Raw genomic sequence first — 26,253 nt, 5'->3', positions numbered from 1 at the left:
CTAACACCATGTTCCAACATAAAAATGTGCACAAATTCACATGGAGAGAAGAGGCTAGGAATAAGAAAAGTCTCGTTGACTATGTTATTGTTGACAGTGATGTTTTCTCCCTGGTGCAGGACACCAGAGTGTACAGAGGATTTGAAATTGGAAGTGATCACTATTTAGTCTTGAGCAGGATAAAATTGAATTTCATATTGAAAAGAATAACATGTAAGAAAGTTTTAATCTAATGAAAGTTGAGCAGCTCTCAGATGTGAACTGTAGACTAAAATACACAAAGATTATTGAAGAAAAAATGAAAGAGTTTGACAACAGGAACCAAACCTTGGAGATTCAGTGGCAAGCCTTGAAGAAAACCCTGATTGATTCAGCCAGAGAGGCATGTGGCGAGGTTGTCTGCAAGGATAGAAAAATTAGAACTTCATGGTGGACACAGGAAGTTAAAGAGGCAGTGAAGGAAAAGAAGAAAGCATATCAAAATTTCCTGGCAAATTCGTCAGCTTGTGCTCTTAGAGAATACAGAGACAAATGTAAGAAAGCTAAACACTGTGTAAAACTAGCTAAACAAAAGTCATGGGAGGACTTTGGCAACAATATAGAAAATAAATATCGAGAAGGTGGCAAAATATTCTGGAGGTTGTTGAAGAAGCTTAGGAATGGAGGAAAGAGTGCTGTAAAAGGAGTTAGAGATCATAAAGGTGAAATGAAAACGGGAGAAAAAGATATCCTTGAAGTATGGAGTAATTACTTTGAAAAACTGCTAAATGAAACAAGCAGTGATGATAGCACAGTGGTAAAAAACACTGACCAGGCATGCAGTCAGGAATACATATCCATTCTTGAAGTAGAAAAAGCCATCAAAAGCCTGAAATGTAGAAAGCAGTAGGAGTAGATAATATTCGACCAGAAATGCTCAAGTATGAAGGTATAAAAGTCTTACAGTGGCTGCACTGGAAACGGTTGAGAAGGATTATGGAAGAGAAGCTTGGTGAAAAACAAGCTTGAATCAAGCCAAATAGAGGCTGTCAGGATCAGATTTTCACTTTACGATAGATAGTTGAGAAATCATGAGAATATAACAAAGATCTGTATTTAAGTTTTGTAGATCTGTAAAAGCCATATGACAAGGTGCCAAGAGAGAAGCTATTCAAAACGCTACAGCTGTATGGTGTCAATGAGACATTATATCAAGCAATACGTAGTCTTTATTTGAGCTGTAAGTCAGCAGTTAGAATCGATGAAAGTACAGGAAGATGGTTTAATGTTAAATTTGGTGTCATATCCCCTCTCTTATTCATTATCTATATCAGTGGTCGCCAAAGTGGTCGATATTGACCCACATGTGTCGATATAACATTGTTAGGGGTTGATTGGGGGTCGATAGTAAAATATAAGAGATCAGTAGTATGGGAGGCTCTTTGAACCAAATGCTTCCGCTGGGCGTGGCTTCATGAGTTTGGAATGTCAGGAATTTACCTGGAGGGCATATGTCTCAATGGCTTCAGTTCTTGTGTTTCGGCTCGCGTATGGAATTGTGGGTGTGTTTTTTTGTTCGCGTATGGAATTGTGGGGATTTTTTGGTTCGCGTATGGAATTATGGGTGGTGGTAGAGATAAGGATTCATGTTGTGATTGGTGGGACACTTTGAACCAGATGAAGATCAACATAAGATAAGGAATCGTGACGTGAATGTTTGTTGTTATAGAGAATGGAATGTTAGGAATTTCCCTGGAGGTATATGTGTCAATGGCTTCAGTTCTTGTGTTTTGGTTCGCGTATGGAATTATGGGTGATGGTAGAGAGAAGGATTCGTGTTGTGATTGGTGAGACACTTTAAACCAAATGCTTCAGGTGAGCGTGGCTTCATGAGTTAGGAATGTCGGAATTTCCCTAGAGGGCATATGTGTCAATGGCTTCAGTTCTTGTGTTTTGGTTTACTTATGGAATTATGGGTGATGGTAGAGATAAGGATTCGTGTTGTGATTGGTGGGACACTTTGAACTAGATGAAGATCAAGATAAGATAAGGAATTGTGACCGTGAATGTTTGTTGTTGTTGTCGGATGAAGATAAGTGACGTCATTTGTTAGATGTAAATAAGTGACGTTATTGTTTTGAATGGAAAGGAAGATATATTAGTGTACAAGGAATCGTGTCGTGATTGGTGGGACATTTCTAACCAGATCAAGATAAGGAATCGTAACGTTAATGTTTGTTGTTATAGAGTTTAGAATGTTTGGAATTTCGCTGGGGCCCTCGTCTGTCGGGACATCACGTGGTGTGTTTGGTGATATTTAGAGATAAGAATCGTGACGTTATGTGTTCGGAAATTTCTGGGGAACATATGTCTCTCTGTGATATCACATGGTGTTTTGGTTTGGCTATGGAATTGTGGGCGATGTTTTTGAGATAAGATATCTTGGAATTTTCCCAGGGTGACACACATTCGCCATGTTTTGTTGGGTTGTCTATAGATGACTGTACTAAATTCCAATAAATTATGGGGTAATTCTTTCCTGTTAAAGATTGGAATTCTTAGAGTAGAGTAGAGTGGTGATAGCGAATTATTCAGAAAACCCTAAACAGTGTTTAGGGTTTTCTGAATAATTTTATTATATGCTAATGTCACTCAAACACAGTTTTTTTTTCTTCTTCTATAGATGATAGTACTAATATATTTTGAGGTATTTCTTTCCTGTTAAAGGGTGGAAATTCTTAGAGCAGAGTCTAGTTGCAGTTGTGTTTCGAGCTTTTCTGAATAATTTTATTATATGCTGGTATCCCTCAAACATACACTTTTTTTTTCTTTTTTTGCTCCGAAGTTTTCATTATCAGTTGGAGGTGACATTACTAAAAGATTATTGGCAAATGACAACATCTTTTTCGAATTAACGTTATCTTGTTTACAATGTTTGGGTAATGGTGTTTTTTAGTTTACATGAAGAGAAAAAATCAAACGATATTTTAAAAATAAACGGAGACTTAAAAGGTTAAAATAACTTTTTTGTATGTAGTCTAAAAAATTCTAATGATAATTTAAATTTACTCACAGTTTTCCAGAACGATTCTTCTTAATGCAAATAGATATTCCAAAATAGTAGAATTTTTATCCACACCACAACACATAAAAACACAATCTTGAAAGAACGAAATTTCTGTAATAATCTGAAAAGCTATTTGACTTTTGTTCCTTAGATTTCTGTCCGTTTGGTCCAGTGTTAATTCCTTAGCATAGGTGCATACGATGTTTGTGATGTGACTATATGTTTTTAACATTCACATGATTCGTTCATTGTGACACACATATCCCAAGTCGTGTGTTTTTCATGAGTAATAATCCGGAACCGAGCGGTAACCTTCAAATCACAGTATTAACCTTTTAAATGACTCATATTCTTCCTTTGATGTTTTGTGTGGTATTATCAGTTCCGGGAAGTACGACTGTTTTTCTATAGTTGAATATTTAATTAGATTACTATCCGATTGGTTCTCTGTTTAATTCCTTCCCACAGTTGCTCATGCTATGTTTTCCTAAGCTTGGTGGGAAAGTCTATGCGCCTTTTTGTTTAGGGTAAGTGTAATTTCCTGTTTCGAATTTCGAGTGCTGTTAGGGTATAGAATTCTGACAAGTGAAATGATTTTTTTTTCAAATTGAATGGCTATTTTCTGTATTTTACTTTTAAAATTCAGTTTAATTATATATTCTAACAGAATAACTGAGCAAAATTAATGAATAAAAAAAAATGTATGTGAATTTATTTTCCAACACTGTAGATTTCTCATTAAGTCTTATTTTAGATATCTCTCTCATCCGGTCGCCAATTTGTTGTTCGTAAGTGAGAAATCGTGTGTGTATAGTAACGTGTTGGTTTAAAATATCTAATGACTCTGTAAAATAACCAAATTCTAACAGTATTGTAACATTTTAGGTGAAATCTTCTCCATTAAAATTCTGGTTATTAATTTAATATCCCTTTTGCTTCCAAGAGTTGACAGTTTCTTGATATATTGAAGGGCTTGCATGAACAAATAAGACTTTTAATTCAGTGAGTAAAAAAAAAAAAAAAAAAAAGCTGGTTAGTTTGTGGCATGAAATTTTACAAGGAGAAAAACAAAATTTATGGTCTTACTTAAATTTGCATTTTGACTGTTGTCCTCTCACCCCGACTCTTTTTTTAGGAAAAAAACGCGATAAAAAAACGCGTTTTTATGATAACTTTTAGGGGGGAAAATAAAAAACGCATTTTTTTATTTTTTTATTTTTTAATAAAAAACGCGTTTTTTTCCCAAAAATTATCATACAAAATCCGTTTTTTTATTTTGTTTTCCTAAAAACTTATCAGTATCAATTGGAGGTGACATCACTAAAAGATATCCGAAAATGATGAGCTCGCTCATCTCCACGAGGCTGAGCAGACATCTGCTGGAGGAGAGAGGGATGATGGGGTTAGAGTATGTGGTGGGGGAGCATTTAGCATCAGTTGGAGGTGACATGACTAAAAGAAATCCGAAAACGGCAAGCTAGCTCATCTCCCTTAGATGAGCAGACATCTTCTGGAGGAGAGGGAGGGTGGGGGGGAGCATTGCAGGGAAGACCACTGTCAACCTCTCGACTACCCTTTCACACCCAACACATAATGCTATTTTTTTTCCATCCCAACAATTTCGGACATCCACAAATGGCGAGTTCGTTCATCTCATTGGTTATCAGTTTGAGGTGACATCACTAAAAGATATCTACAAATGGGTAGCTCGCTCATCTTCCTTTGGATGAATTCGAGCTACAGAGATAAAGTCTGTACCATAATGTCACAAAGTAAGACAAACGCACATCAACATCAATCCACCACCATGCGAAAACATGTCTGTGAGTCATCTGTGCGAAAGTTTCATTTTGGAAGGAACGGTCAGGGTAAAGGGTCAGGTAAACAGTACTATAAGAAAAAACAATCGAGTCGAGTGTCTTTTCAGTTACTGCAATTCGTTCATCCAGTGCATCTATCGTGTTGTGGTGTTTGTGTCCAGTAAAGTAAAATAATGAGTGAACCACAAAAGTCTTTGAAATTTTCTTTCTTCGGGAAAATAGTGTAAACTAAATATTGTGAAATATATTTAGGTAATTACAAGTTTCGATTTTTTTTCTTTGTTAATATTTCAGCAAAATAAAATAAGCATTTGTAAACCTTAAATGAACAAAGATGTGTGTTGTTGTTGTTGTGTTTTCCACAGTGAAATTTTTACTCAGTTATTCAGTTTAGAATTTGATAATTAAATCCATAACTTTATACCTTAATGCAATTCTGTTTAATTATTGTAAAAAAAATCACTAGTGTGAAATTAATGCCATGAACATGGGAAACCTGATATCCTGTAATTAATTATTTAGAAATTTGTCTAATGCTACCTATTGACATTTTTTGAGTTATCTGTAAACATTTCGTTCGCATACTCGAAAATTCTACCTGTTAGAATTTGGTGGTTTTACAGAGAGAAAGCAGATAATTTTACCCAAAGCATAACTTAAACTCTTAACGTTTGGTATAGAAAAAAGGTTTGTACTCTCCAGATAACATAAATACAATTTTTACCTTTCCACACACAAAGTAAGATAAAAATTTCGTTAATTTACAGAGTGCAGATATTTTAACTCATCACGTTACCAAACTCTTAAAAAAGCTTGATGTAAAGAAGAAAAGAAGATACATTTTTCTTTTCTATTCAAATATTTGTACATGATAAAAGTTGAAAAACATATCACTGCCAGTCGAAACTTTTTTTCTTTTTTTTTTCAAAACTTGACAACACATAGTTGTAGTTTGGTGAATAAAGTACAAATGAACTGAAAAGTGACAATTTTGTTATTACATCTGTAGATACCTTCACCAGACTAGAAAAAAACAGTCGTACCAAATCCAAACAATAGGACTGTTAGAATTTGGTTATTTACAGAGAGACAACTGATATTTTAGCCTATCACGTTACTTAAACTCTTAAAACGTTTATTGTAGAAAATAAAAATGGCATCATAGCATGCAGATAACAAATGAATCAACATGTATGTATCAAATAATACTCGCCTTTGGAAGATAAAAATCAAAAACATTAACAAACTTAATAGCCATACCCGTTCTTCATTTAAATGATACCAAATGATGAAAACAATATGGGTATGAATTTCCAAACTTTGAAAAGCTGATGAATTTCTTGCTTGCTGTGATCATAAATAGTTATTTGAATATAAACATTTTATTTTTCTATACAATTTTTCTTTCTTTCTAACTTTCTTTCTTTCTTTCTTTTCATTTTGACAATATGGATATGAATTTCCAAACTTCGAAAAGCTGATGAATTTCTTGCTTACTGTGATCATAAATATTTATTTATTTAAAGGTAAACATTTTATTTTTCTTGCGAGTCGAAACTTATTTCAAAACTTTACCACTCGTACATTCTAGTAATGTGGGAATTAAAAACAGAGACCATAACAAATAACGGATTTGTAGTTTTGTGAATAAAGTAAAAATGAACTGATAAGTGACAATTTGTTACTACATCTGAAGTAGATACCTTCACCAGACTAGAAAAAACAGTCCTACCAAATTCTAACAATACGACTGTTAGAATTTGATTATTTTACAGAGACAAACAGCTGATATTTTAGCCAATCACGTTACTTAAACTCAAAAAACGTTTGTTGTAGAAAATAAAAAGGTATCGTAGCGTGCAGATAACAAGGAATCAGCACGAATGTATCAAAAAAAAAAAAAATGACCGCCATTGGAAGAGAAAAATCAGTAACATTAACAAAGTTTATAGCCAGAACCGTTCTTCATTTAAATGATACCAAATGATGAAAACAATATGGGTAGGAATTTCAAAACTTTGAAAAGGTAATGAATTTCTTGCTTACTCTGATTCCAAAATAGTTATTTGAAGGTAAACATTATTTTCTTTACAATTTTCTTTCTTTCTTTCTGAGCTAATATTCATTTGAAATAAGAATACATAATTATTTATTTGTGTTGGAAAGAATATCTAATATAATAATTGTGTTAAAATATATAAATATTCCTACTGTGAAAAAAAAAAAGTCGGGGTGAGAGGACAACAGTCAAAATACAAATTTAAGTAAGACCATAACATTTTTTTTCTCCTTGTAAAATTTCATGCCACAAACTAACCAGATTTTTTTTTGACTCAGTGAATTAAAAGTCTTATTTGTTCATGCAAGCCCTCAAATATATCAAGAAACTGTCAACTCTTGGAAGCAAAAGGGATATTAAATTAATAACCAGAATTTCAATGGAGAAGATTTCACCTGAAATGTTACAATACTGCTAGAATTTAGTTATTTTACAGAGCCATTAGATATTTTAAACCAACAGGCTACCATACACACACGATTTCTCAGTTACGTACAATAATTTGGCGACGGATAAAAGAGATATCTTTAAGATAAGACTTAATGAGAAATCTACAGTGTTGGAAAATGAATTCACATACATTTTTTATTCATTAATTTTGCTCAGTTATTCTGTTAGAATATGTAATTAAACTGAATTTTAAAAGTAAAATACAGAAAATAGCCATTCAATTTTTAAAAAAAATCATTTCACTTGTCAGAATTCCATACCCTAACAGCACTCGGAATTCGAAACAGGAAATTACACTTACCCTAAACAAAAAGGCGCATAGACTTTCCCACCAAGCTTAGGAAAACATAGCATGAGCAACTGTGGGAAGGAATTAAACAGAGAACCAATCGGATAGTAATCTAATTAAATATTCAACTATAGAAAAACAGTCGTACTTCCCCGAACTGATAATACCACGCAAAACATCAAAGGAAGAATATGAGTCATTTAAAAGGTTAATACTGCGATTTGAAGGTTACCGCTCGGTTCCGGATTATTACTCATGAAAAACACACGACTTAGGATATGTGTGTCACAATGAACGAATCATGTGAATGCTAAAAACATATATTCACATCACAAACATCGTATGACCCTATGCTAAGGAATTAACACTGGACCAAACGGACAGAAATCTAAGGAACAAAAGTCAAATAGCTTTTCAGATTATTACAGAAATTTCGTTCTTTCAAGATTGTGTTTTTGTGTGTTGTGGTGTGGATAAAAATTCAACTATTTTGGAATATCTATTTGCATTAAGAAGAATCGTTCTGGAAAACTGTGAGTAAATTTACATTATCATTAGAATTTCTAGACTACATACAAAAAAGTTATTGTAACCTTTTAAGTCTCCGTTTATTTTTAAAATATCTTTTGGTTTTTTCTCTTCATGTAAACTAAAAAACACCATTACCCAAACATTGTAAACAAGATAACGTTAATTCGAAAAAGATGTTGTCATTTGCCAATCATCTTTTAGTAATGTCACCTCCAACTGATAATGAAAACTTCGGAGCAAAAAAAGAAAAAAAAGTGTATGTTTGAGGGATACCAGCATATAATAAAATTATTCAGAAAAGCTCGAAACACAACTGCCACTAGACTCTACTCTAAGAATTCCCACCCTTTAACAGGAAAGAAATACCCCAAAATATATTGGAAATTAGTACTACCATCTATAGAAGAAGTAAAAAAAACTATATGTTTGAGTGACATTAGCATATAATAAAATTATTCAGAAAACCCTAAACACCGCCGCCATCACGACTCTACTCTAAGAATTCCAATCTTTTACAGGAAAGAAATACCCCATAATATATTGGAATTTAGTACAGTCATCTATAGACAACCAAACAAGACATGATGGATGTGTGTCACCCTGGAAAAATTCCAAGATATCTTATCTCAAAAACATTGCCCACAATTCCATAGCCAAACCAAAACACCATGTGATATCACAGCGAGACATATGTTCCCCAGAAATTTCCAAACTCATAACGTCACGATTCTTATCCCTAAATATCATCAAACACACCACGTGATGTCCCGACAGACGAGGGTCCCAGCGAAATTCCAAACATTCTAAACTCTATAACAACAAACATTAACGTTACAATTCCTTATCTTGATCTGGTCAGAAGTGTCCCACCAATCACGACACGATTCCTTGTACACTAATATATCTTCCTTTCCATTCAAAACAATAACGTCACTTATTTACATCTTACAAATGACGTCACTTATCTTCATCCGACAACAACAACAAACATTCACGGTCACAATTCCTTATCTTATCTTGATCTTCATCTGGTTCAAAGTGTCCCACCAATCACAACACGAATCCTTATCCCTACCTCTCCCTACCATCACCCATAATTCTATACGCGAACCAAAACACAAGAACTGAAGCGATTGGCACATATGCCCTCCAGGGAAATTCCTGACATTCCTAACTCATGAAGCCACGCCCACCGGAAACATTTGGTTTAAAGAGCCCTCCCTACTACTACTGACATCATTGTGCGGGTAATATTTAATTCGGTTAACTTGGATTACCTCCATCCTGAATGACAACGCAATTAAGGGTGAATCGTGGAATCAGTGACATGAATAGGACCTGTAAGATGGAGCAAGGTCATGAAAATAGTTACGGAAGCCAATGAAGTAGGTCAAAATGACGTATTTACCAATAAACGGATGTCCGTGGATCCCGCCCTGTCGGCGCGGCTGAAGCGAGATTGCAACAGGTGCGCGGTTGCTTATTTACTTATGCTTACACGTATTCAATCCCACTCTCATTTTTGCGCATCGACATACAAGTGAACGTTAATGTTCTAAAATTCATCAACATGCATATTATAATTCAATCGCTATTCATTCACGAACTAAACTTCCCTATGTTGAAGAGTTGAGCAGGGCTGGTAGTTTTGTATATCCTATAGAAATGCGTCAGTAGGTATATTATTTAGACTTATTACCTTTGCTTACTGACTTCAATTTTAATTATTTTGTTACAACCCCCGTAACCACAATGGCAGCTTCAGATTCTAAAAATAAATGCAGACAATATTCGTTAGATTATTTGAAACTTGGATTTATTGCTTCATTAAGAAACGAAACGAGACCTATGTCTTGTTTGTGAAAAAACTTTTAGTAACGATGCAATGAAACCAGCAAAAATGAAAGATCATCTTCAAAGACTCCATCCCGATAAGAAAGATAAAGATCTTGACTTTTTTAAAGAACTGAAAGAGAAATTCTCACATCGACCAACTATAAAATTATTTATGAAAGCACCTGCCGAAGCTGACAATAAACAAGGATTAACAGCCTCCTACAATATTTCTTTTAATATAGCAAAACAAGGGAAACCACATACAATTGCGGAGGACATCGTTATACCCGCAATCAAGGAAGTAATTGAAACCATAATGAAAAAGATTCGGACCCTGTTTTAAAATGCTTACCATTGGGTGCGAATACCGTCCTTATATCCTTATAAGGACTGGCTTAAAGGGGCGAAGCAAGAATGTTTTTCATCTTCCCCGTTATCTGTAGAGGACAGTGTAGGGATAAGGTGTTATTGAGCTATTAAAGCTCTGATCATGGCAGGAGGGTAACATCAATAGCCGAGCCTCAGTTAGAACGACATTGGCTACAGCATTGCCATCCATTACCCTCCCAGGGTAATTTCTTCTTCATCGCACCTCGCGAATACCGTGAAAAGACGTATTGGTGAAACGGCTGAAGATATAGAAAAAACTGTGGTATCAGAACTCAAAAATAGTAATGTAAAGAGCCAACAGGCTATTTTTCGGCGACGTAAATAATTTAATTAAGGGGATAATGAATCCCATTTTATTTCATATTTTCAAAGCCGAATAAGAAACTCGAAGATCGGAATCTGAGTTTCATGCCTAAGAACATTCGGCGAGTCCAAGAGTTAGTCCACACCTGGTAGTGCAATACTCAGACAACTCGGTGTAAAGGTGGAGAAAGCTACGATCATTATTCTTAATATATTCTCATAATGTAAAACGCAGCTCCTAGGAGATGTATACTGTTTTACATTATGAGGGAAGGTCACTACCCAGACCGGTTTCGACCTTTATTGAGGTCTCGAAATTTCGACCTTTATTGAGTGGCAATTCGTACAGTAAAGTATAAAGTATATTTTAAGCTATCTTGGAATTTCCCAGGTCTACCTGCTTACTGACGAGACCTCAATAAAGGTCGAAACCGGTCTGGGTAGTGATCTCTCCTCATAATATAAGGCAGTATTACATCTCCTAGGAGCTGCGATTTACATTATGAGAAAATATTAAGAATAATGATCGTAGCTTTCTCCACCTTTACACCGAGTTGTCCGAGTGTTGCACTACTAGGTGTGGACTAACGCTTGGACTCGCCGAACATCTTAGGCATGAAACTCTTAGATATTCGAGTTTCTTATTCGGCTTTGAAAATGTGAAATAAAATGGGATTCATTATCCCATTAATTAAATAATTAACGTCGCCGAAAAATAGCCTGTTGGCTCTTTACATTCTAGTATAATTCATAGGTACACCTTGCTGGTCACAAATAGTAACTTCTCCGTCTAGCTTGATGAATGTACATTCGATAGTTCTTCTATTCTTATGGCTTATGTAAGATATTATAGTAAAACCAAACATCAAATTATCGACGAAATTTTATTTGCAAAATATCTTGAAAGTGATGGAACGGGGTTGACAATTTTTCAGCGATTGGAGGAATATTTAAATAAGTATGATATTCCATTTACTAAAATAACAGCAGTAGCTACAGATGGCGCATCTGCAATGGTGGGCCGTTATCGAGGTTTCGCTGCCTTTCTGAAAGAAAAAGTTCCAAGTGTACGTACCACCGAAACCATTTGTTGACAAAAACTGTCAGTGACGAACTGCATGATACTCTAAGAGTGTGTATTAAATCTATTAATCAAATTAGATCTCTTCCTCTTAAATCGCGACTGTTTTCCAAACTTTGTGAAAAAAATGATGAAGTATCAAACCAATTACTCTTGCATACTGAAGTAAGATGGTTATCTCGATTTGCAAGTCTACAAAGATTTGTTGAGGTGTTCGACTCAACCCTAGAGTTTCTTACGGATGTTAATTTGTTTTTGAGTGATGAACTGAAGAGAAATAAGAATCATATTTTCTACTTAGCGGACTTATTTTCAAACTTTAATGACGTACAGACCCGTCTACAAGGTAAAGATGTCATCACGATTATTCACTCGGACTATTCTTTTAGGCTTCCAAGCTGAATTAGCCTTATTTAAATCATCATTGTTACGAAAAGATTTTCAGTACTTTTCGAATCTACGGCAATTGGAAATAAAAGATGAAGACTTAGAAATATACGCAAAACATCTTCAAAATTTGAGCGATGATTTTAAATTGCTCTTTGAAGATTTTGAAAACATGCACATTCCAGATTGGGTTATCACTCCATTTTCTGCGGATAATGAAAATATCGAATGTAACTTGCAAGATGAACTTATTGAATTGTCCGTTGATCTTGAAGCTAAGATGCTTTTTAAAAATAGGACTTTAAGTTACTTTTGGAAGAATCTAAATGTTGTAGAAAAATATCCCAAACTTTCTGAAGTGGTACTCTCCTTTTTTGCTTGCATTTCCAAGCTCGTACATGGTTGAAGCTGGTTTCAGCCATGTAACTTCCATTTTAACAAAACAAATAAATAAGATTGATATAGAATTCCATGGAGATTTAAGGCTGAAACTTACTAATTTTGAACCCAACAATGCTAATCTTGTCAAGAATCACAAAGCACACTCTTCACATTGGCAACGTTAGTAAATTGTATAATAAGTTAATAAAGGTCTTATTTTCATATATATAAGAAAGATTGTATTATGGATATTTTGTTATCTAAATTAAATTTTATATTTTATATATTATTTATCCCTCCTATCAAATATGTAATGTTAAGAAGGACGTGAAAAACAAAAAGGTATCCCTTTAGCGTTAAGCCAATATAACAATCCCATCCCAATGGCTTTAACAGGTCTTTAAGGCCCACAACGTTCCAAGCATGCTTGGATTTCGTAACCGAAGTACGAGGATAGGATGGTCACCCATATGCCTGTAAGTATTCCTGGCTGTATCCCTGTGCGTTCACGGGCCGGTTTGCCTGCTTGCAGGATTAAAAATCCCAGATAAACTGGCAGAAAAAACCCTGCTGTCCACGCCCAAGACCGGCTAATTGGCTATGGCTGAGGAAAATCCTTTAGCTCCTCACGTCTCCGACGAAAATCGAACCTAGGACACTCCTTCCCCAAGCATATGGTTGCGAAGCGCAAAGCCACTAGGCTAACCGCGCGGACAATATAATAATATATACTATATTATACATACAATAAACACTGTAACTATAAAATAAACTATCTAAAAACTCACATAAGCGTCTTTTTTGCTTTTCCTATTATAATTACATAATAGTGAAATAGAGGGGGTCTATAAAAAGTCAAGAACCTCTTGAAGGGGACGACGGTCAAAGAAGTTTGGCGACCACTGATCTGTATGGATCACATTATGAAGGAAAGTGGTATTAAATCTGATATCAAAATTGGAGATGTTGATCTCAGCTCTTTACTTTATACAGATGGTGTTATACTTCTAAATAAATCCGGTACAAGTTTGCAAGATTCTCTGACTAAATTGAATAACTGTTCTAATACATATGGTAATAAATTCAGCATTAAAAAGAAAAAGACAATGAAAATAAGCAGAAACATTGAAAATATCAACTGCATTGTGAACGGAGAACTTATAGAACAAGTAAAACATTTCATATACTTAGGCACGATGTTTAGTGAAAATGGTAAGTTGAATATGGAAATAAACACCAGAATCAATAAAGCAGGTACGGTAGGAAGTCAACTGAATTAATTTATATGGAATAAAGAGAGAAATTAGTCAAAACGCTACATTAGCTGTATACAAGACGGAGTTCAAACCAATTTTAACTTATGGATCTGAGAGCTGGGCTAATAAAAGTGTTTTATTAGAAATAAAACACTTGACCAAAGACTAGAGACTACAGATATGAGAGTCCTGAGAAAGATTAGAGGCGTGAACAGATGGCATCAATGGCAAGGAAAGAACTTGATATTGTCAGCATCCAGGACATTAACAGAGCTAATCTCACGTGGTATGGTCACTTAAACAACGGTCACTTAAACAAGTGTTCTCTGCCAGATTGGCAGGAAAAAGACCCAGAGGAAGACCAAGATATAGGTGGATTGATACTGTACAAAGTGCCTTAGACGATAGAAATGTAAGATTTGATTATATTGGCAAGTAACAGACTGATCTGGAAGAAAATTGTAGATAGGAAATTAGTAATGATGTAAATTTTTCATGTAGTGCTATCATATCCTGTACACCCCTTGAGGGTACATGGCAGGAAATTGATGATGATGATAACATAGTACAAACATTTCAATATTATTTACATTTTATTCTTAATGTGAGATTTTATAGTTGCCTCCATTACTCACGTCTTTTTATTTGCCAAACATTTTTCTCAAGACATTACGTAATTTCCTTTTATTTATTTATTATATTTTACATTTCAAATAATAATCACTACCATGGCCATACCTTATGCATACTACAAAATTCATTATCCGCAGAGAATTGCTTATGTATACTCTCTAAGATTCTTCCCTTTCATTTGTTTCTCACCATAGTTATGTTCCTACCTTTGCTAAGTTTTGTAATTCTTGTTCAATAATCCGTTTTGAATCTCTTATTCTAGCGTTCCACTTATTCCAAATGAATATCATTTGTCCAGTAGCATTTGGTGATTGCTGGACAAATTGTAATTTGTCCAGCAATCACCAAATACTTTGATTTATGGCGATTCATAAATCAAAGTATTTGATTTATGAATCACAGACTCAATAAGGCATTGATTTCCGTCTTTTCTGCATAAATGCGTCCAATCGGGATTGTTGGCCATGTTTAGAATGTGGGAAAGTGTTTGGGAACGTTCTTTTTAGAGTATTTTATTTCTAGAGTTAAACTGTGATTAAATGATAGGTTGGATAGTTTAGGATTAGGAAAATATAAGATTTCCTGTAGTCAGGTATGATAATATTTTTTCTAACACATCTGTACGTTTGTCCAAAAGAGGAATTTGAAACCATAAATATATTTCTTCAGGGAACATCTCATGTCTTCACACCCACATATTTTTATGTGAATCCCAAACATGAAAAGCTAAGCCTACCGTACATTTAATGTAGAGGATGGGTTAAACAGACTCGAAACGCTGTCACAGAAACCAAACCCGAAACTTTTTTTTCAAGCCACTTCAATTCTCCAATAAGCAAGATGGTGTTCTTACACTAGACAGTAAAATGATCTATTACCTAAGGACATTCACCAGTATCTATGCCTATGGTAGAGTTCGAACGTGCAGCCTTTTGGTTTTGAGAGTTGATGTATTATCCACTTGGCCAACCAGGCAGCTATTATTACTGCAGATTATTTATCTGTTTATTATTTATCTGTTTATTTCTTCTTTTGAAAAGTAAATCTATCTGCAAATAATTTGAATATTCTATATTTATGAAGCGACAAAAGTCCCTTTCGGTTTTATGAACTTTATTGCTTGGTGAACGTGCTTCTCCTAGATTGTTCTAATTTTGTATTCCTTGGATATTTTCTCGCCGATCTTCTGTCTTTTAAGTAATCTTTGACATCATTTTAGTGTTTTCTTGTTCAACTGCTTGCTTGCAATTGAAGACCATCATGCGTTTACGACAGATAAAGGATAACCATTAACAGAGCAATTCTTAGTTTTAAATAACTGTTCAACCATTGCAGCATAATTTAATTACATAAAGCAACTTATTTGTTTAAACTGTACAGTTTAAACGCTAGGATATGTTCGGAGACTGTCATAAAACGATGCAGTTCGTATTTGCATTCCAATGTGGTGACACAATCGTTTTCATAACAAATGTATTGTTGGCATTATTTTGCTTGGGAAAAAAAATTAAACCCAAACTGAAATGATTTGCTAAATTTTAAGAGCGGTATACTGAAATCAAAACTTGAACTCGTGATATTCTAGTATATATCACAAATCATCACGAAATGTTATACATTCTGTCATAAACACCCAAAACAAGTCCTATAAATGTATAAACACATTTTGCGAAAAGGCGTTTAAAAATTTATTTTGGTTATCATATACACTTTGCAGAACTCCATTTATTTCATTTTATTCACAATTTTCTCTTTCAGGGTACCGACACTATTTTAGATCTTTTTAATCTATCAGATATATATGTATATATGCCTCAAATTTATGCCTCAAATTAGTCAATGATAAAAATCATATCAGTAATCCTTATAGTCCTTATAAGGACTGGCTTAAAGGGGCGAAGCAAGAATGCTTTTCATATTCCCCGTTATCTGTAGCGGACAGTGTAGGGATAAGGTTATTGAGCTATTATTAAAGCTCTGATCATGGCAGGAGGGTAACAGCAATAGCCGAGCCTCAGTTAGAACTTCATTGGCTACAGCATTGTCATCCATTACCCTCCAAGGGTATTGGATTGAATGAATCAATCACCGCATCTCACGGTCGATTGATTCATCATTCAGTAATACACTGCCTTCAACATTAATGTATAAAATGTATATTAAAAAATAAATGGTGTTTTAAAGAAAGTGTAATTTGCAGATTGATTGTAATGCTGTTATGTGTTTTTAAAGTTGATTTAAAAATGAAATATCTTTATGTAGAATATGCATGATTAATAAATTTAAAATTGATTAATTCCACTCAAGAAAATTAATACAAATGTTTATTTAGTATTACCCTTGAACCAAACAGAGTACAACAATCGCTATGCGTGACTAAAATCCATAGAAATTATTGAAATCACAACAACGGTAGTGTCGGTATCGTACTATAAAACCTGAAAACATCTCGAAGTACGCAATGATGTTACCCTATGATTGTCGGCAGAAATACGGATAGACCACATCAGTCTAAGATGCATCAACGGAAAAAAAGTCGAAATGGTAGATACTAGAGAAGCACCGCGTAGACATACTGAGACAAAGAACACTAAAACAGGTGCTATCCTTCTAAATAATAAATATTGGATGCTACATTCGGGCAATAGAGAGGAAGAAACAGAAGGGATAACGATAGCATTAAACCCTAAATATGAATATAAAACCACTTGATCGATAGGAAATTTCAAACAGAGTTATGCTGGCAAATTTCAAAACGTGGTATTAGAAAATTAAACGCATTTATGCCTATGGTCCTATAGAAGGTTCTCCTAAGGAAGAAGCAGGAGAATGTTTCGAGATGAGATGCATTACAGAAGGGATCGGACATAAAGCAAACAGGAAAATTTGTTCTTGGTAGGAAATGAATGTACGGCATTTAGAAATGTTTTGGGAGAGAGCAAGCTGCTGGATTTCTGTTCAGGGTATAGGATAGTTATTATTAACAAGTTGTTATTCCCACACCATGCTCCAACATAAAATGCGCACAAATTCACATGGAGAGAAGACTCAAGAAATAAGAAAAGTCTCATTGACTATTATCGTTGATAGTGTTCACACTAATTCAGAATACAAGATAACATCAGAATACAGTATACAGATGAAACTAGAAGCAGTCATCACTTTTTCTTAAGAAATATAAAAATGAATAGTACACTGAAAAGAAAAAATATGTAAGAAATTTCAAAAAGAATTAAAGTTGAACAACTTTTACAAGTGACGCATAGGCTCTCATTATTATTCAAGATAAAATGAGAGCTCGAAAATAAGAACAGTGGCAACCTCCGAAGAAAACATTTACTCAGCTAAGTGTGTCCAGTAATTACTTTGAAATGCTGCTAAATGAAACGTTTAGAAAACTGTGGTAAAATATTCAAGAGGAATCCGATCAGGAAATGCATATCAATAGATCAGGTAAAAAAAACAGAAGCCTGAAATGTAGAAAGGTAGATGGAATTCGATCAGAAATGCTCAAATATATAAAGGTGGAATAACACTGGATACACTCCCTAACACTGTCAATCATTGAATGGCAGTGTTAGGAAGTGTATGATCATATGATGAAAGTAAAGCTCTTATAGTTACCATATATAGAAAGGAAAATAATACTGAATGCGAGAATTACAGAGGAAATTCGCTATAAATTCTAAGTAAATTTATGGAAGCATACTTGAGAAAAATACAAGAAAAATTGTGGAAGAGAAAGGGAACTGAAGAAGGAGAAGCCGAGTTCAGGACAAATAGAGCTAAGGATCAGATTTTCTGTTTGTGAATTATAACTAAGAAATACTGCGATTACTGATAACGCAATTTATCAGTAATCGCATTAGTGATTACTGATAAATCATTGGCGATTGCGAATATCGATCCTCTTCAATTCCCTGCACATAGTTCGATGACTTATGGGGGCGGGAACAGCCTTCATTAAATGCTTCGGTCAATTGTTCTGTTTGTCTGTACAAGCCTTCTCAGGTGATGGTGATGATCTCATTCCACACAGACTGTCTTCGGACTTGTCTAAGAGTAACTGTGGATACGCCTCTTAGACAAGCAATGCGGATTATTTTTCCACTGTTTAACAGTCAGGATATCTCACCTTTTGAGAAACCAGTCAGCTCTGCTGTTTTCAAAATCGTGGCTCCCTTGCCAGCCGACACTTACAGCTGAATAAGGTACAGGAAGATGGTTTGGTGTTACAGCAGATGTGAGACAAGAGTGCCCACTAACTCCACTGTTAGTCTTCATCTTTACAGATCACAGTATGAAGAAAAGTGGCAATAAACCTGATATCAAAATTTCAGATATTGATAGCAGAGTTTTTCTTTATGCAAATGATGTTATATTCGTAAATAAATCAGTACAAGTCTTCAGGAATCATTAACTAAATTTATAACTGCTGGAACAAATAGAAAATTAGCAACAAAAAAAAAGTCGAAGACAATGAAAATAGGAAGGAACATTGAAAACATCAACTGTATCCTGAATGGGAAAGCTATTTAACAAATAAAACATTTCAGCTACTTAGGCACAGTGTTAGTGAAGACAGCAATTCCAATATGGAAACATACAACAGAATTAACAAAACTAGTATGATCAGGTGAATTCCTTTACATGAAACGAGAAAAATTTAGTCAATTAGTTGTTTCGGTAATGAGGAGGTTTAAGTATTGTAGTCCTACCATGGAGACCCATGTTGTGAGCCTCGGTTCTTAATACTTTTGTGAAAATTCGCATTCCAATCGATGACCGGAACTTCGGATTCAAAGTGTCCGCCGACGAATGGTGACTTTTACATTTTATCCTTCATAGCTTCCCACGGTCACGTTCAGTGAGTCGTCCACTGTGAGTAGTACTCGTAATTGAATCCCTGTGCTTTCATCTCAGTATGGTATCGCTGATTGTTGACCTGGGATGGCCTAATGTGACAAACATTTGCCGAACCGATAGGCCTGCAACATGGTATCTTATCACAGCGCCTCTTTCAAACTCTGTTAGTTCTCTTCTCGCAGCCATTTCATCCCGATATAATTGCACAGACTTGGAAGCATCATTTCCCTCCAATTTATACTGGCTTCAAACACGTGAGTGGTTACATGGCGCAATGCACATGCAGGATTATACTTTAGCTATCATGGCGGAAGATGGCAGGATTAGATTTCATCTATCATCTTGCGCGCAGAAGCTTTCAACTTCTGCGCGCAAGATGATAGCTGAAATCTAACTGAAAAACGTAAACATTTCCAACCATTTTATTTTATTTTTATTTATTTATTTGCACCTATTGTAATTTATCATTATGGCGATAATGGTCGACATGTCATGTTGAAGCTGGTTCGGCGATTTAGCACTTAAACTGTAAATGGATATTCGGTGGCTACAGTCTCGTATCATTTTAGGCTTGTTACAAACTGGAAAAATATTGGATATAATTTCAATGGATCTGCTTCCACGGAATAAAAAATGGCATAACATGATATCTGAGAAACAGAGCCTGGAATTAGTCTTCGAGAAACGGATGTCGATTTGTCAAACTGCCCTCTTTTAAAAGGGAAATGTCTAGAATTTTAGCAACGCTTTTAGTGCACCGTCATAAATTGGGAAGTTTTACAGAGTTAGTAGCTGGATAAGTGAAAAGTTTGGAGCAAATAATGGGATCCCATCCCAATTGATATACCTTGAAAAGAAATCTAGTCAAGTTCTGGGAATCCTGGATTACCAAAGTATATGAAATTGATATTTTCTACAAGAAATAAAGACAGGAATGTATTTTGTTAGCATTAAAGTTGACTAGGCTGTTATCATCTCATTTAAAAAGGAATTGAAATCAATATTTAAAGCAATGCGTGCAACCGATCTTGACGTTTGACTGTTTCGGTACAGATTAGACGTGTGAGGCACCAGTACATCGGTAATGAACTCTCGAAGAGTAAAACCTCGCCATTACATTATACCTTATGTAAGGAAACAATGTGGACTAAGAGTTATAAATAGTGGAAAGAATACCATAAGAGAGCAATATTGTATGGAGTCATCTTTTCTAGACCCTATTGTATGTTTCAAAATTATCAAATGTAACAGTAAACGTTTCTCCAATATTTCAGCACACCACGTGTCCAGAGTTTTGGGTGATTTACGCAAAGATGATTTACAGTTAATTTAGAGTGGCGGGTCCTTCATTAACTGGTGAGCTTCCAGATAGTAAAAATGTATGGCTTATCACTTCTCCATGCACATTATCGCTCACCGTTGTTACAGTGGTTTCATTCGTTTAGAAAGAAATGTAAACGGAGATGTTTTTAATGGACTTCGCTCGCAGGGTCATAAGACAGGAAAGCAATTTCTTAAAATGAGTTGTTATCGTTTCCAATAATTTCGCCAATGAAAATAGAGTTATCAATTTTAAAAAAATTATCGATTACTCTTGAACCTAGGACTGGGTGAACACTGAAATGAATCAATAAAATCAATAAAAAGGGAATTACAACCCCAAAAAGAAGAACAGTCTTAAATCTAAATTAGCTTAACAGTGTGTAGTTTAATGAAGAATACACGTTCGAGAGAATTCAAAGTAGAATTTTGGATTGTTGATATTTCGACTGTTTTTAAGAGAACCATCGTGATTTTTGCAATCAAGTTGCGTTATTTAAAAACAAAGATTATGAAGCAGCAGTAATTTTCTTAAAGAAAGAAAGAATCTTCGAGTGTGTCTCAAATAATGACGTGATTTATTACATTCAAAACGGTGTTTGACATTCCAGGATATAACTTTATTTTGTCTAACTTCCCTTGTACAAATAATAATCCAACTAGGATTGAAATAATTTGGCAAATATTAACTGAGATCCAAATACCAAATTGGCATAGATTTCATCCAGCCGATATAAAATTATCAGTTCAGTTTTAATTATCATTTTGCCAATAAAAATGCACCAGTTCAAATCAAAATTGAATCCTGGATGACCTCTTGTGGGTATCCGAAATTCTGATGGTTTTTTTAAATCACTTTTAAATTATTGCATCGTTCCAGAGCGGACTGATGCAATACTAAATTTCGACATTCTTTCGCATCTTCATTTTGTTTTCCAAAGAGCCCAGTTCTTGGAATAAACGTAACTTGCATATAGACGAATGAAGAGACTAAAGACCTATTTATATGTGCATATGGAGTTAGGAAAAAGCATTAAAAAAGAAAGAAAAGAAAACAGCATAAACGTAGCATGAAATATCGAAACTAATGCACAATCAAACCAGAGTAACATTGCAATATATATAATAATTTTTGGAAAAATCTGTATCCTTTCTTTCTAAGAATGGATACAGACTAGTCCTCTTTATCTTCTACAGACTGTAATATCAAAGAATCTGCACAAGATAACGTAGATCCTGAAATATCTTGAATCATTTTTGGTTTATGCATACCATCAATTTTGAACTGTTCCTTAAAAGCCAACACGCAATGTCTTTGTACTCAGAAACCATCTTTTTTGACAAAGATCACTAACTTTATTTAGTGTACATCGAAGCGACTCGTAGCAAAGTTGGCTCAAGCTCCCAATGTTTGTGTTCATTTGGCAGCATTTATTCTAAAATATGAATTTTTATTCATATGCGATAAAGATTTATATTTGTAAAATGATTACTATTAATTATTTTGATATATGCGTTGTTTAAATATTCGTTTAACATATACGAATCCACAGATCTCATTTATTCAACTCCTAACACAATTCTGTGAAGATTAGAAAAATACGAATGGAAATTTAAAACCAGTCATGATATATTATGAACTCTTAGCTTTTCTTATCAGGTTCGATTTCGTTTGTTTTATAAATATACTGCTCGAAACAATTAGGAGATAATCTTGTTGTTATTCTTGTTAAAATTATTTCACTCTAAAGGGTATACTTCGTAATAAATATCGATTTATTTAAATATTTGTTTAAATATCGATTATTTAAACAATATCTCATCACCCTATTCATAAATAAGAAATATTTATTCGTGTATAAAGTACCCAGTAGTTATAATTATGTGCAGAAATTTATAATTATCGGAGAGAAACTAAAATATTCCCTAATTGTTTTGAGCAGTGTAGATGTAATCATAAGAATAATTATGTCATATTAATATTCAAATACCAGAATAATTTAAACATTAATAAAATGCAAAATTGAATATTGAAATATAAAAATAATTATTAATAATAATAATCTGGAAATCGCTGAATTAAATCAATTAAATAAAATAATTAAGAAATCATCACTAAGGAGATAGATAGATAGACAGCTTGTAAAGAGAGAGAGAGAGAGAGAGAGAGGGGGAGAGGGAGATTTGTCATTACGAAGTTGCTTTATCTTTCCTGAGATAATTAACATCTCCTTTTCATTGGGTCTTAATTAAACATTTATTTTGGTGTAGCGATATTCTATCAAGTGGGAGTATAGGAATAAACACAGCGTGACAGAGGAAAGAAAGAATTAACTAAACATCAAAGCTCCTTAATCAAGAATCTGGAAAGTTGTTCTGAAGCCATCCATATAATCAGATTAGACAGACTGTTGTTCTCACCAGGGGTAGTTGTTTTTGTTCCAAAGGTTAATGACAGACGGTGTCTTTTAAGTCAGTTAACGATCTTACTAACAATCCATCCGACTTCCCGAATGGAAGAAATAACTGGCTAATAATTGAGGAGTGTACCTTTTCTAGCAGAAACTCAAAGAAGCAGTTGTTGTTTTTTTTGCAACAGTGAACATTCTGGCGAACTTATCTGCATTCGTTTCAACTAAGAGAAGCATCGTTCCAATTAAAACCAAGCAGGTTATTTAGATTTTGTCTTTAGTTCCAATTTCTAGATTTTGTCTTTAACTCATTGTTTTTTGCATCCATTATCAGCATTAATGATTACGAATATACAGCTTTTGAAAATGTTCGCGTTGTCTGTGGGATGCATTGACTATCGCCAAGCACAATTCGATTTGTTAAGAGACTTGGTTTGTTAGTTCCAATCCTTGTTTTAGTGATCATAACGAACAAACAAAAATACAACTAAAAGGCGATAAATGACATATTGTGCAGATAGCAGATTTTGTAGTGTACTGATGGACGGTGGATGATGAATAGTGTGCCCTCCTGTGACTAATCCTCCTTTGTGCCCATGAAATTGTTACTTAATAGTAATAATAATAATAATAATAATAATAATAATCTAGATGAATTCCTTTTATTTCCAATGCTGAGAAGAGACTGGGGGATTCAGACCTAGTGGTCTTCATCTGCATTCTCTGCTATTATTTTTCCATTTGGATGCTGAAACGAATGGAATAGTCTGACGCCTTGCGACCTAATAGACAAATTTATCAATATTGGTCTAAACTGTATATCCTCGAGATCAGGGGGTCAGCAATCCGTGCATCTTTTAGAATTTTCTTTAGCTTCTCGAAGATTAGTTCGATTTTCAATTGAATGAATTGGATGATGTTATATTTCTCTTTCCTAGTTTATTTTGAAAATATTTTGGGGAAACATGCATATAATCAATTTAAACCATACACACCAACGCACCATATTATTTCTATTATCCTGGCATTTATTTTCAGGTTCAGCTCTCGAAATGTTCTATTAAATGCCAAACTTTCTCCAAAATGGTTCTTCAGCCAAAAACGTTTATTGATTCCTGTTCTGGATGACACACGATGTATCATCTAGATGAGTTATCAAAGATCTGTGCTATTTTATTCCAAAATACATGAAGAAAAAATTCATTCACTGGAAACTCAGATTGAACTGTCCGAGCCATTGGAGAGAGAAGCTAAAATAAAGAAAAATTGAAAGCTGGTTATTGTTTGAGATCTATATACAGCACAAAATGAATCCCCTACATATAGAAATGCTTAAGAACATTTTGAAGAAGGCTACAGTAATATTTGTAAGCACTTATTAGATTCCTGTTCAGAATATTGATTATTATTCGCTAATGTTTCATTATAAAGAGGTGCATAAATTCATATGGATAGAATACACAAGAAATAAGAAACATCTTATTAAATACAAACTTATTTATTAATTACTGACCATTTACGTTTGTATCTAAAAAACGACCAAATATGTTTAGTTTAAACATCTTATTAATAAAGTTGTTTACAAAATATTTTTCGACTACACTAGAAGACAAGTATAAACAGGAAATTTGAAATAAGAAGTGAGTATCGCAAATTCGAATAGTTCTCCGAAATGAATTGTCACCTCATATCTACAAATATTATTATTATGAAAAAAAGTGATGACGTTTTAAAGAAACAACAACAAACTCTTTTAGACTCAGTGGAAGAACTGAAAAAATATTAACTGGTTCAAGAGGTTTTAAAAATCATTGAGTCAAGAAGTTTTGAAAAAAAAATTAACTGCGTCAAGAATTCTGGAAATAAAAACGGATTGACTCCGATGGAATGTAAGCAATGCAATTTCGTACAAACATAGAAAAAAATAGTTCATGAAAATGTGCTTTGTTTTGCACACCTGATGTTCAAAATGTTCAAGCATAAATAAATAAATCACATAACGCCTTTGTATAAAACTTTTCAGGGTATTTACAGTATGTGTTCTTATATAATATAAAACTGTAGGAAGCTCAATTATATTTTAAAAATAGTAACTAAACAAAAGTCATGAAAGATTTTTTAAAAGAAGAAAGGTATAAAACAATAGATAAATATTATGAAAGACGCAAAATGTTCTGGAGGCTGCTTAAGAGCCCGTCGCTTTAAATCAGGAAAAGAGTAACACAAAAAAATCACGCACATCACATGCCGATTATATAAAACTGAAGGTAAGGATATTCTGAACAGGTCAATTAATTATTAAATAATGTACAAACATAGAGAAGGATTCATAGGAAAATATTTAGTAGGAAGTCAATCAAGGTTGCATATCGATGGTTAGATAAAAGAGGCCACAAAAACCTAAAATGTGGAAAGGTTACCTGAAATAGATGATATTTCATCTGAAATGCTGTAATATGTTAGGATAAAATATTTAAAGGTTATACTGTTTAATTAAAAGGAGTACTCAGAAGGTCGAATACGAGATGATCGGAGCACAGCTATTATAGTGACCATATATATATAAAGGGGAATAAAACTGAATTTTACAAGTAATTCTCTTTCATAGTTATGCCAGCTACTGAGTGTCGAGGAAAGATTTAATGAAACATATCTTATAAATGGCTACGAAAAATTGTTGAAGGGAAAACGGCGAAGGACAAGCTGGATTAAGACTCACCGAATAGTTGCCAAGGAACAAATTTTTGATTACAATGAATCTTAAAAATGTAAGCATCTCCAGCCTTGTGTGTGTGTGTGGGTGGGTGGGTGGGTGGGTGTCCCTTTACTGTATCTTTATGGATTCCTTTGTCATTGTCTCTTCTTGTCGTTGTTTCCTGTAAGAAACAATGGCATCTTCGATATCATTGTTTTCTTACTGGAAACTCGAGTTTTTCACCCCTGAATACAGACAGATTGGCTTCAGAACAGATTCCTTTAATATCAACCACACACGAACCTCGCTGCTTTAGTCGAGACAATTTCCTAAACAACCCCAATCTCACCGTCTTAACCTAATCTGAATAGCATTTCTTCTAATAGAAAAGATTAGAACTGAAATCTAATCTAGGACATAATTAACATTTATAAAGGCAACTGAACTGAAGCTGAGTTAGTCGTTGTCATAAGGAGGTGACGTGGTTTACATTCAAAAA

The 26,253-nt window shown here is 34.1% G+C and overlaps 1 protein-coding gene across 1 annotated transcript in view; it reads left to right on the top strand.

The window, feature by feature from the left end:
- Positions 1–26,253, top strand: part of LOC150094811 (cell adhesion molecule Dscam1-like) — a gene marked incomplete at its 5' end in the record, with an annotated part of 713,296 nt that overhangs the window by 17,400 nt on the left and 669,643 nt on the right. The window lies entirely within an intron of this gene.

The sequence above is a fragment of the Typopeltis vanoorti genome, chromosome 21 (genome assembly GCF_054136105.1).
Source record: "Typopeltis vanoorti isolate ZY-2024b chromosome 21, IOZ_Tvanoo_1.0, whole genome shotgun sequence".
Classification (NCBI taxonomy): domain Eukaryota; kingdom Metazoa; phylum Arthropoda; class Arachnida; order Uropygi; family Thelyphonidae; genus Typopeltis; species Typopeltis vanoorti.
The sequence above is the reverse complement of the archived record's forward strand: the minus strand, read 5'-3'. Positions and strand labels throughout refer to the sequence as shown.